Below are 14,280 nucleotides of genomic sequence, written 5' to 3' on the forward strand. Positions count from 1 at the left end.
CGGGGAAAAAGTCTCTGACTGTCTACTCTATCTATTCCCCTGATCATCTTATAAACCTCTATCAAGTCGCCCCTCATCCTTCTCCGTTCTAATGAGAAAAGGCCTAGCACCCTCAACCTTTCCTCGTAAGACCTACTCTCCATTCCAGGCAACATCCTGGTAAATCTTCTTTGCACCTTTTCCAGAGCTTCCACATCCTTCCTAAAATGAGGCGACCAGAACTGTACACAGTACTCCAATGTGGCCTTACCAAAGTTTTGTACAGCTGCATCATCACCTCACGGTTCTTAAATTCAATCCCTCTGTTAATGAACGCGAGCAGACCATAGGCCTTCTTCACAGCTCTATCCACTTGAGTGGCAACTTTCAAAGATGTATGAACATAGACCCCAAGATCTCTCTGCTCCTCCACATTGCCAAGAACTCTACCGTTAACCCTGTATTCCGCATTCATATTTGTCCTCCCAAAATGGACAACCTCACACTTTTCAGGGTTAAACTCCATCTGCCACTTCTCAGCCCAGCTCTGCATCCTATCTATGTCTCTTTGCAGCCGACAACAGCCCTCCTTACTATCCACAACTCCACCAATCTCCGTATTGTCTGCAAATTTACTGACCCACCCTTCAACTCCCTCATCCAAGTCATTAATGAAAATCACAAACAGCAGAGGACCCAGAACTGATCCCTGCGGTACGCCACTGGTAACTGGGATCCAGGCTGAATATTTGCCATCCACCACCACTCTCTGACTTCTATCGGTTAGCCAGTTCGTTATCCAACTGGCCAAATTTCCCACTATCCCATGCCTCCTTACTTTCTGCATAAGCCTACCATGGGGAACCTTATCAAATGCCTTACTAAAATCCATGTACACTACATCCACTGCTTTACCTTCATCCAAATGCTTGATCACCTCCTCAAAGAATTCAATAAGACTTGTAAGGCAAGACCTACCCCTCACAAATCCGTGCTGACTATCCCTAATCAAGCAGTGTCTTTCCAGATGCTCAGAAATCCTATCCTTCAGTACCCTTTCCATTACTTTGCCTACCACCGAAGTAAGACTAACTGGCCTGTAATTCCCAGGGTTATCCCTAGTTCCTTTTTTGAACAGGGGCACGACATTCGCCACTCTCCAATCCCCTGGTACCACCCCTGTTGACAGCGAGGACGAAAAGATCATTGCCAACGGCTCTGCAATTTCATCTCTTGCTTCCCATAGAATCCTTGGATATATCCTGTCAGGCCCGGGGGACTTGTCTGTCCTCAAGTTTTTCAAAATGCCCAACACATCTTCCTTCCTAACAAGTATTTCCTCGAGCTTACCAATCTGTTTCACACTGTCCTCTCCAACAATATCGCCCCTCTCATTTGTAAATACAGAAGAAAAGTACTCGTTCAAGACCTCTCCTATCTCTTCAGACTCAATACACAATCTCCCGCTACTGTCCTTGATCGGACCTACCCTCGCTCTAGTCATTCTCATATTTCTCACATATGTGTAAAGGGCCTTGGGGTTTTCCTTGATCCTACCCGCCAAAGATTGTTCATGCCCTCTCTTAGCTCTCCTAATCCCTTTCTTCAGTTCCTTCCTGGCTATCATGTATCCCTCCAATGCCCTGTCTGAACCTTGTTTCCTCAGCCTTACATAAGTCACCTTTTTCCTCTTAACAAGACATTCAACCTCTCTTGTCAACCATGGTTCCCTCACTCGACCATCTCTTCCCTGCCTGACAGGGACATACATATCAAGGACACGTAGCACCTGTTCCTTGAACAAGTTCCACATTTCACTTGTGTCCTTCCCTGCCAGCCTATGTTCCCAACTTATGCACTTCAATTCTTGTCTGACAACATCGTATTTACCCTTCCCCCAATTGTAAACCTTGCCCTGTTGCACGTACCTATCCCTCTCCATTACTAAAGTGAAAGTCACAGAATTGTGGTCACTATCTCCAAAATGCTCCCCCACTAACAAATCTATCACTTGCCCTGGTTCATTACCCAGTACTAAATCCAATATTGCCCCTCCTCTGGTCGGACAATCTACATACTGTGTTAGAAAAGCTTCCTGGACACACTGCACAAACACCACCCCATCCAAACTATTTGATCTAAAGAGTTTCCACTCAATATTTGGGAAGTTAAAGTCGCCCATGACTACTACCCTATGACTTCTGCACCTTTCCAAAATCTGTTTCCCAATCTGTTCCTCCACATCTCTGTTACTATTGGGGGGCCTATAGAAAACTCCTAACAAGGTGACTGCTCCTTTCCTATTTCTGACTTCAACCCATACTACCTCAATAGGGTGATACTCCTCGAACTGCCTTTCTGCAGCTGTTATACTATCTCTAATTAATAATGCCACCCACCCACCTCTTTTACCACCCTCCCTAATCTTATTAAAACATCTATAACCAGGGACCTCCAACAACCATTTCTGCCCATCTTCTATCCAAGTTTCCGTGATGGCCACCACATCGTAGTCCCAAGTACCGATCCATGCCTTAAGTTCACCCACCTTATTCCTGATGCTTCTTGCGTTGAAGTATACACACTTCAACCCATCTCCGTGCCTGCAAGTACTCTCCTTTGTCAGTGTTCCCTTCCCCACTGCCTCATTACACGCTTTGGCGTCCTGAATATCGGCTACCTTAGTTGCTGGACTACAAATCCGGTTCCCATTCCCCTGCCAAATTAGTTTAAACCCTCCCGAAGAGTACTAGAAAACCTCCCTCCCAGGATATTGGTGCCCCTCTGGTTCAGATGCAACCCGTCCTGCTTGTACAGGTCCCACCTTCCCCAGAATGCGCTCCAATAATCCAAATACCTGAAGCCCTCCATCCGACACCATTCCTGCATCAACTGCACTCTCTCCCTATTCCTAGCCTCGCTATCACGTGGCACCGGCAACAAACCAGAGATGACAACTCTGTCTGTCCTGGCTTTCAACTTCCAGCCTAACTCCCTAAACTTGTTTATTACCTCCACACCCCTTTTCCTACCTATGTCGTTGGTACCAATGTGCACCACGACTTCTGGCTGCTCACCCTCTCCCTTAAGGATCCTGAAGACACGATCCGAGACATCCCTGGCCCTGGCACCCGGGAGGCAACATACCCTCCGGGAGTCTCGCCCGCGACCACAGAATCTCCTATCTATTCCCCTAACCATTGAATCTCCTACAACTATTGCTTTTCTATTCTCCCCCCTTCCCTTCTGAGCCCCAGAGCCAAACTCAGTGCCAGAGACCTGGCCGCTAGGGCCTTCCCCCGGTAGGTCATCCCCCCCAACAGCATCCAAAATGGTATACTTGTTTTGAAGGGGAACGGCCACGAGGGATCCCTGCACTGTCTGCCTGTTTGTTTTTTTCCCCCTGACTTTAACCCAGCTATTCTTGTCCTGTACCTTGGGTGTGGTTACCTCCCTGTAACTCTTCTCAATCACCCCCTCTGCATCCCGGATGATCCGAAGTTCATCCAGCTTCATCTCCAGTTCCCTAACACGGTCTTTGAGGAACTGAAGTTGGGTGCACTTCCCGCAGGTATAGTCAGTGGGGACACCGGTGGTATCCCTCACCACCCACATCCTACAGGAGGAGCATGTAACTGGCCTAGCTTCCATCCCCTCTTACCTTACAGAATATAGCTGCCGTGTGGACTAACTAGATCTCCGCCCTCCGACTCTGCTCCCAGTCAGCTACACTTCCTGTAAACTCCTGGCTCTCTTCGCACTCTTTGCGGAAATGTCAGAAACAAAATGAAAGGAGCACCTTACTCCCTCCTCACCTAACTCCCTCGGTCACCAAACTCTCACTATCGCACTCAAAAAGCACCAAATTCAGCACTCAGTGCAAAACTGAGTCCATTAAATATTTTGCATGGTTTGTTTTGTGAACATCTTACCCTCCAAAGATTATAAATTCTGTGATGGGTTTCAGATTTGAAAACCATACCCAGAGGCTGGAGAAGTTATACATAAAACACGTACAAGTTATTTTTGTTTCCTGAATGCAGAGGTCAGGATAAAGGGAATTTTCAGCACCAGGATTTCCACTGCTACTGTGGGCAGGGGTGTGAGGAGAATTCAGTTTTGAACTAAATCCGCATGTGGGAAAGTTATGAACTGGTTGACTGTGGCAGACAATGCCTCATTCACTTGCTCAGTCTGAGCTGGCATGTGACCTCATGAAAGGACGTTGCAGTGCAAAAGCTTAAGGCAGTTTTGACTTTCATTGCCACAGGAAGGGTAGTCCCGGCCTTGGAGAAGACTGGAGCCCTGCTACACTGCTGGAGCATGCGGGAACACATTGTACACCACCAGTTTGTGAATTTTCATCCAATCAGTTCGAATGGATAGAAAATCATGGGTTGATTGCTTGGAGGGCAGAAGCTCACTCTGTCTACAGCAATGACTGTACTTCTAAAGCAATTGTTTGTTTGTAAAGTACTTTCAGACATTTTGAGGGTGTATGTGATGTTGTATACATTCAAAACCTCTCTTTTCTATTCCTGGAGCATGCAAGGCACATATGGTAATCTCAACTCAAATGAGTTGTGGTGTAGAGATATTTTGGGGATATATCGACTATCAGATATCCAACTCAAGTTCTTTCTCTGCTAAGTGGTCTGCCCTAACCCTGAGGTCAGTGTGGGAAGTAATGGGACGCACTAGTGAAATTAATGAGGCTAAAAGCTGACAAATCGCCGAGACCGGATGGATGAATTGGTTTTGCTTTTCTGGAATCTCCTTGATTATAGAATGGTCCTCCTGGATTGGAAATGGTAACATCACCCTCCTATTCAAGAAAGGAGGTAGACAGATAAAACAGGAAACTACACGCCAGTTAGTCTAACATCAATAGTACAGAAAATATTAGAATATATGACTGAGGATTGGTAATCTGGCACTTGGAAAATGACAATATGATTCGGCAAAGTTAACATGTTTTAATGGAATTCATTCACAAAATCCACAGATCAATGAAAGAGGCTTTGAGGATGTAATTGGCAGGGTAGATAAGGGGAAAGAAGTGGATATAGTATGGGCAGGATGATCGGACCGTTCACATTGGCGGGATCTAATGGTCCGGTTGATGGTGCACCCCGCCGCAGGTTTCCCGGCGTCAAGGGGTGCATTCAATGGGAAGCCCCATTGACAACAGCGGGACCAGACAATCCTGCCGCTGGCCACTGGTGAGCCGCCCTCCACCACTGTAGAACATGTCGTGAAGGGGGAGGAAAATCCTGTCTTATATTTATATTACCAGAAGTCATTTGTTAAGGCACCGCATACAAGATCATGGCCCATTGGTAATTCATATACTGAGGATGGGTTAATGGACAGAAAACAGATAGTAGGAATAAACAGATCATTTTTGAGACAGCGGCGTCTATATACTGGAGTGCCAATAGGGTCAATGCTGTGCCTCAGCTATTTACAATCTCTTACAGTAGTTTAGGTGAAGAAACTGCATGTTAAAAATCCAAGTTTGCTGACGAGACAAACCTGGGTGAGAAAGTAAGCTGTGAGGAGGATTTAAAGCAGGTGCAAGGATAAACAATTGGGCAAAGGGAGGATAATGTAGGGAAGTGTGAAATTATCCACTTTAGATAAGAAGGATGGAAAAAACAGAATATTCATTAATAGGTGAAAGATGAGCAAAAGTTTGTATTTAGAGAATTTGGATGTCTGTGAACATGAAGAACAGAAAATCAGTGCGCCAGCACAGCAAGAAGTTAGGGAGGCAAACGGTATGTCAGCTCTTATTTCAAGGGGCTTGGAGAGTAAGAATGAAGAGATGTTGCTGCAATTATTTGGGGCTTTGATGAGACTGTGTACCGCACTGTAATGGACTCCTTACCCAAGGAAGGATATACGCGCCTTGGAGGAAGTGCAACACAGGCTCGCAAGATTGGTGCTGGGATGAGAGGACTGAAATTATGAGGAGAGATTTTGAAGAATGGAAGTATATTATTTGGAGTTTAGAAAAATGAGTAGTGATCCCATTGAAACTTTTAAAATTCATAGGGGGCTTGAAATGGTAAATGTTGCAAAACTCTTTCCCCAATGGAGAATGTAGAAGAAGAGATCTTAGTCTTAGAATGTAGGGTTGGCTATTTAGAACTCAAATGAGGAGAGGTTTGTCAGAATCTTTGAAATCCTCTATGCTAGAGAGCTGTGGATACTCAGTTGATAAGTATATTCCAAAAGGATATTGATATGATTTTGGGCACCAAAAGAAATCAAGGGATATGGGGATATGGAGGATAAATGGAGTTGGTGGAGGAGTACAGCTATGATCCTATTGCATGGTTGAGAAAGCTCGATGGACCATATAGCCTAGCCCCATTCCTAGATCCTCTGCTATCTAGTGCAAAAATCCAAAACAATGATGGGTTATAGGTTGATGGGATCATTAAATATTTAATAGATCTAGAAAGCTACTTTATGGTCAAGGGAAAAGGAAGATAAACAAAAAGGAAAAGTAAATTATGATTCAAAAGACTGTGATTTTAGATCCCTTGCTTAGGCTGGTAATATATTGCTTTCCTGAAGTAATCCTGCATTGTTAGAGGCACCATCCTTTTGGTGAGGCATTTAGGTAGATGTTAACAATTGCTTGCCAATATTGAAAGAAGAGCAGTGAGTTCTCAGTATCTTGACCATATTCTTTCCTCACCAAAGAAAAGCAGATCAATGCCAATCATTTTGTCTGTGAAAGCTTACTGTTCATTTGGAGTTATGTTTGCTGGAATCAAAACAGTCTGAAAATAATTTGGGTAAATCACTTTAAGGGACATTTCTGAGACACTTTGGGTGTGATTCTCCGAGCCCCGTGCCGGGCCGGAGAATCGCCGCAACTGCGCCACAACACCGGTGCGCGATTCTCCGAGGTGCGGAGAATCGTCACCATTTGCGCCGGCACATTTGACGCGGCACCAGCCTCGGGACACTGGAATTGGCGGGGCCGCTGATTCTCCGGCCCGGATGGGCCGAGCAGCCACGCGGAAACGGCAGAGTCCCATCGGCGTCGTTCACCCTGGTCGCTGCCAGCGGGAACTCTGCGCGAAGAGTCGGGGGGCGACCTGTGGGGTGGGGAAAAGCGTTCCTTCACTGGGGGGGGGCTACGATGGGGTCTAGCCTGTGATCGGGGCCCACCGATCGGCAGGCCGGCCTCTCCCCCTCCGGGCCTACTTTGTTGCGCGGCCGGCCCCTGAACCCCCACGCATGTTACGTAGGGACCGGCGCGCTGAAGAAGTCCCCCGCGCATGCGCAGGTTGGCGCGGCCCAACTGCGCATGCACAGGTTGGCACGGCGCCCATTTGGTGCCAGGAAGGGAGGTTGGAGTGGCATGAAGCGCTACAGTGCCGTGCTGGCCCCTTGTGGGGGACAGAATCGGTCGTCCCCGTGCCCGTTTCGCACTGTTGTGAAACGCAACGGCATTCACGACGAAGCGAACACTTTGTCTCCATTTTGGAGAATCGCCCCCTATAAGGCTCCAGAAAAATGAAAATGTTTCTTTTTTCTGCACATTTCCAGCTTTTTAACATGTCACCAGTCACAAATGCAGTTTTTTTGTATTAATAAAGATTTGAATTCAGAAGCAAGAATTTGATTATTCAATGCGACTTCCAGTGATCAAAATGTCCATCCTAGTGTGTGAATACAGTGAATCAGTACTGGATCAATTCCTGATTGGTGATTCACACATTGACTTTGGTGTTTCATAGAACACTGTGTCAAAGTTGGTGCTTTTGAATCTTGCAGTGCTGATTGAGCTATTTAGGTTGAAAGTAATCTTTGCTAAATAATGTTTGAAAAATAACTTCCCCCCGCCCCCCCCCCCCAGGTTGATTGTGAGGCTAATGCAAGCTCCAGTGAATGTAAATTGATCCAGAATGACCTGAATAGTGTCCTCACAGTCCATTGTCTTCAGTGAATAGCAGTTCACAAATAACGGGCGGGATTCTCCACTCCCACGTCGAAGTGGCCGCGCCGTCGTGAACGTCGTCGAGGTTCACGACGGTACGGAACGGCCCCTGTCCCGACCGATTCAGGCCCTGACAATGGGCCAGGATCGGGGCCACGTCATCTACATGCGCCAGGCCTTGTCGCCCGCGTAAAAGCGGCGCCGCATAGATGACGCGGCCGGCGCCGCATAACGGGCGTCATCCGCGCATGCGCGGGTCGGCCGGCGCCAACCCGCGCATGCGTGGTTGCCGTCCTCTCTACGTCCGCCCCGCAAGAAGATGGGGGACGGATCTTGCGGGGCCGTGGAAGGAAGGAGGTCCTCCTTCAGAGAGGACGGCCCGACGATCGGTGGGCACCGATCGCGGGCCACCCCACATTCCAAGTAAAGCCCGGTGCAGGATCCCCCCTCGCCCCCCCACAGGCCGCCCCCCCCAGCGTTCACGCACCGCCCACGACTGCAGCTACTAGGTGTGGACGGCGCCGGGGGGACCCGCCGTTTTGGCCTGGCCGCTCGGCCCATCCGGGCCTCAGAATAGCAGGGGTGCCGGAGAATCGCCATTTTCGGTGTCTCCGGCGATTCTACGGCCTGCGGCCCGCGAAACGCGACCGGGCCATTCCCGCCTCTTGGGAGAATCGCGGGAGGGCGTCAGACGGGCGTCCCCGGAAATTTTGGCGGCCCAGGCAATTCTCCCAACCGGCGTGGGAGTGGAGAATCGCGCCCTACAGTCTTGTAAGATAATGAAGGTAATGAACCCGCAACAACTGAGGATTGAACAACCTGCTGTCAATACTGAATTAGAGGTAATTTTCATGGCCACAGGTATCATGCAAAAAAAATACTGACTAAATTCTGGCCAGCCATACCATTACTTAATGCAGTTAAGTTGTGGTGCAGTTTTCAGAAACATTATCATTTATCTGGAAACAGTCAGGATGCCCCCTGACTCATTGCATCATTACCACAGAGGAACACACTGTTGAATATTTACCCTGAAACTGCAGCTTCCCTAACTTTCTTTTCTCTCAGCATGATATAATACACTGTGCTGTTATTTAACAGTGTGAGCAGTCTCCTTTGCAGAAGTGAGACAGGGGGCCGGAGAATCCACATGTTTCTCAGCAGTGTGCCATTCGCTGGAGGCCGTATTCTCTCTTCTTGCCGCTTGTCATTGGGATTTCCCATTGAAGTCACCCCATGCTGCCAGGAATCCCCATGAGCGGGGGGGTGTTGTCAGGGGGAAAGGTGAATCACAACGGCTGGAGAATTCCAGGCAGGATCTTTTCCAACTGAGTTGATCAGTTTACTACATGATGTTTACTACAATCTGTTTACTGCATTTCTAAGATATATATATAATGCACACAATTTTATCAGAATCATAGCATCTCTACAGTGCAGAAGGAGGTCATTCGGCCCATCGAGTCTGTACTGACTCTCTGAAAGAGAACCCGACCTTGGCCCACGTCCCCACCCTATCCCTGTAACCCACCTAACTTTTTGGACATTAAGGAACAATTTAGCATGGCCAATCCACCTAACCTGCATATCTTTGGACTGTGGGAGGAATCCGGAGCACCCAGAGGAAACCCACGCAGATACAGGGGGAATGTGCAGACTCCACACAGTCACCGAAGGTAGGAATCGACCCCGGGTTCCTGCCGCTGTGAGGCAGCAGTGGTAACTGTTAAGGGAAATTTACATTAGAGGTTATTCATTAAGAATCTCTCTATTTTTATTATGTTTAATTATTAGCTTATGCCTGCAATAGTGAGTCATTCTATACTAGCTTACTCACCACGGCAATCTAATTCTGCTATGACTTGATAAGTACGGTTACTGGCGAGTCATTCTCTAACTGACATACTAACATCTGCAATGTTCCGATTAATTGCTGAGTCATTCTGTTTCTTACAAACGGACCGTTAACTATTGAGACACCTGTTATCCTTGTAATTGTGGACAAGGAGTTTGATGTGTTGGGTGTTCTGGATCACAAACAGGTCACCAACACTTGAAGTGGTGCAACTCTATTTTATTACAAGGTTACCTATTTAAACATATATTCGAGGAAGAGCTGGAAAGCTGTTTGAAAATCTTCCAGTTGGCCCCGAGGTTGCCGGTGATGCGGAGCGGTGGCAGCGGGCTGATGTTGTCCATGTTGCAGGATGACGGAATGCTGGCGGAAGGCAGATCACTTGCAGGTAGGTCTCAGAAGTGCTAGTACGCAACCACTCATGGTACCATGATGTGTTGGGTGTTCTGGATCACAAACAGGTCACCACAACTTGAAGTGGTGCAACTCTATTTTATTACAAGGTTAACTATTTAAACATACTTGAACTGTGGGTAAATACAATACCAGCTTTAACTATAAACCTTTGCCTATTCCTAACCAGTTGATGCACTCAGCACATGGTGAATGTCTGTGTTGCAGGCTGCGAGCTCTGTGCTCCTTGTTGGCAGCTACTCCCAAGAGCGGGAACTCTGATGTCCCCTGTCTTTATAGTGCGTGTGCTCTCACTGGTGATTGGCTGCGGTGTTGTGTGTGTTGATTGGTCCCACTGTGTGCCAATCAGTGTGTGTCTGCACCATGACTTACTGGTGTATATTATGACAGAGTTGTGCAGGATAGTTAACAGATAGTTTCAGAGGAATGTGATTAGAAGCTAATTGTTGCTAGGGGGACTTAATTGGTTGTGTATGTAACCCCCCAAGCTAATGAGGAACTAACCAAGTGTGTGAATGTATAAAAGAGGCTAACTGCCATTGGACAACTGAGAAGGTGACCACGAGCACTGCGGAGTGCCTGGCTTTCTCCCAAAAGCTTTTGCCAATAAATTGACTTGACTCAACTCTTTGGTGTGAAGAAGTTATTTACGACTTCAGTAACTGTGTCAAAATTTCTGTTGTTATACATGTTGCCACCATTTAGTGATCCTTTTGCAGCATTAGTAATGTCTAAGGTGAAAGCTGAACTGTAATTGTAGCACCCACTTTTATTACTTTAAGTAGCTCATGCTGCAAGATATGTAATGCAGTACTTCCACCACAGCCAGTGTAATGAATCAACTTTATCCACCTGCCATATTCCCCACCTAATTAAAGCCATGCCTTTTCCTCTAACTTACTAGCAACACATTATAAGTTTTGCATTTAGCATAAACTTCCTGTGACACTTTCCGGTCACACTTTTCCCATCACACTTTGTTCATAATGACCCTATTGTTGTGAAACAGCATATCGCACATATTAGAAAATAAATGTTCATCTATATAGATTTTAGCATTAAACAATGATAAAATGTCTAACATGGGCAACATGGGAAAACAAAGTTAGTTTGCTTTTGGATGCGTGGTCAGTCTGATGTCTAACAGACATTACCTAACAGTGCAAAGATGTGCAGGTTAGGTGAATTGGCCATGCTAAATTACCCCTTAGCATCCAAAGATGTGCAGATTAGATTACGGGGATATTTTGGGTGCTCTTTCAGAAGGTAGGTGCAGACTTGATGGCCTCCATTTCTACTGTAGGAATATAACCAGATGTATCCCAAATATTTTTAGTTCCAATGCAAGAAAAGGGCGGCACTGCTATCTTACAGCGCCAGGGACCTGGATTCGATTCCGGCCTTGAGTGATTGTCCGTTGGAGTTCGCACATTCTCCCTGTGTCAGCGTGGGTTTCCTCTGGGTGTCCTGGTTTCCTCCCACAGTTCAAAGATGTGCAGGCTAAGTGGATTGGCCATCATCAATTGTCCCTTAGCGTCCAGGGATGTGTAAGTTAGGTTGCGGGTTACGAGGATAGGGGGGCATGTGGGCCTAGGTAGGGTGCTCTTTCAGAGTGTCAGTGCAGACCCAATGGGCCAAATGGCCTCCTTTGCACTGCAGGAATTCTAAAGTGAAGAGGAGAAGAGGGGCAATAGAAAACTCTGGACAAAGGAAGGAATTAATTCAGTCTACAATCGTCAAAGTTTAGGTAAGAATGAGCTATATTGCAGCAGCTATAGCTATATGAATGAGCTACATTGCAGCAGCTATGGCTATATGAATGAGCTATATTGCAGCAGCTATAGCTATATGAATGAGCTATATTGCAGCAGCTAAAGCTATATGAATGACCTATATTGCAGCAGCTATAGCTATATGAATGAGCTATATTGCAGCAGCTATGGCTATATGAATGACCTATATTGCAGCAGCTATGGCTATATGAATGACCTATATTGCAGCAGCTATAGCTATATGAATGAGCTACATTGCAGCAGCTATAGCTATATGAATGACCTATATTGCAGCAGCTATAGCTATATGAATGAGCTATATTGCAGCAGCTAAAGCTATATGAATGACCTATATTGCAGCAGCTATGGCTATATGAATGACCTATATTGCAGCAGCTATAGCTATATGAATGAGCTATATTGCAGCAGCTATAGCTATATGAATGACCTATATTGCAGCAGATATAGCTATATGAATGAGCTATATTGCAGCAGCTAAAGCTATATGAATGACCTATATTGCAGCAGCTATAGCTATATGAATGACCTATATTGCAGCAGCTATAGCTATATGAATGAGCTATATTGCAGCAGCTATAGCTATATGAATGACCTATATTGCAGCAGCTATAGCTATATGAATGAGCTATATTGCAGCAGCTATAGCTATATGAATGACCTATATTGCAGCAGCTATAGCTATATGAATGAGCTATATTGCAGCAGCTATGGTTCTACTCTCAACTGGAAGTTTAATTACTGCACTCTCCTAAAAAAGTGAAAAACAAAAATGATTTGTCAGGGAGTAAGCTGGCATTTTGAGAGAATATGACCTTGTTGATCCAACTTTAACTCTGTGTATGTGAATGGCTTTTAAATGAGTTAAAATCTGACCCAAGGGGCGCGATTCTCCCAGCCCCACACCGGGCTGGAGAATCACCGCAACCGCGCCACGCTGCCCTGATGCCGGTGCGTGATTCTCTGAGGTGCGGAGAATCGGCGCCATTTGCGGCGGCGTGTTTGGCGCAGCGCCGGTTGCGGGCCGCTGTACGAGGCCGGGCCACCAATTCTCCGGCCCGTATGTGCCGCGCGGCCACGCGGAAAAAGCAGAATCCCGCTGGCGCCATCCACACCTGGTCGCTGCCTGCGGGAACTCTGCGCGAAGGGTCGGGGGCGGCCTGTGGGGAGTGGGGGAGGAGGGCTCCGTCCCCAGGGGGGGTCCTCCGATGGGGCCCACCGATCGGCGGGCCGGCCTCTCCCCCCACCGGGCTTACTTTGTTGCGCGCGGCCCCAGAACCCCCGTGCCATGTTGCATCAGGATTGGCGCGTTCCGTAAAGCTTGTGCGGGTTGGCGCGTCATCACTGCGCACGCGCGGGTTGGCGGCGCACCCAGTGCGCGCCAGGAAGTGAGGCGGCGTGAACTGCTCCAGCACCGTCCTGGCCCCCTGTGGGGGACAGAATCGCTAGTGCCGGAGCCCATTTCGCGCCGTCGTGAAACGTGACGGCGTTCAGAACGGCGCGGACACTCTGTCCCACAATCAGAGAATCGCGCCCAAGGTTTCTCAGTTTCTGATGATAAAATAGCTTACATAACACTCATAGCCTACAATCGTTCAATCTATGCATTAAGATCAATTTATGAAAGTGTTGCTTACTTAAATGCAGGTAGAATTTGGAATTAATAAAGTTATACACTGTTCTTTTAAAGGATAGGCTTGCAGACCATGAAGGTACAAACAAAAGCTTTATTGGAAAGGTGTTTACTCAACAGACTGTAAAGGTTGAGGGTGTAATCTTCCCAAAAGGGAACAAAGTCCCCTAGTGAACACGTCTGGTTCCCGGCACTCAGTGCTGAGAAACACATGACCATTCAATGCGACTTGCATTGACTAAGGGGGCTGCACGGGACACGTGCGGCCGGGGCTGCACATAACCCCGTTTTTTACAATGGGGAGCTCCACTGCGTTGAATGTCGCGAGCTGAGTAGATACTGGGAGCGGGGTCTCCCGGCTTTCACCGTAGAATCACGCCACGACTGACTGTTAGCCCGCCCAAGTTTCCAATGATGTCACCAATACGGACTCTTAAAGTGACCTTGTTCCAACGAGGAACATACATGAATACACAACACTTTCCTCCTCCTTTATATAGAGGTTCCTGCAAAGAAGCACAAAATAACGTTAACAATTATAATTTACAATATGAACAATTAACAAACACAACAATCAACAAACTTTCTCGGGAAACTAAGGAAATTCGGTATGGCCACACTGACTCTTACCAACTTTTACAGATGCACC

This window comes from Scyliorhinus torazame, chromosome 10, assembly GCF_047496885.1.
Source record: "Scyliorhinus torazame isolate Kashiwa2021f chromosome 10, sScyTor2.1, whole genome shotgun sequence".
Classification (NCBI taxonomy): domain Eukaryota; kingdom Metazoa; phylum Chordata; class Chondrichthyes; order Carcharhiniformes; family Scyliorhinidae; genus Scyliorhinus; species Scyliorhinus torazame.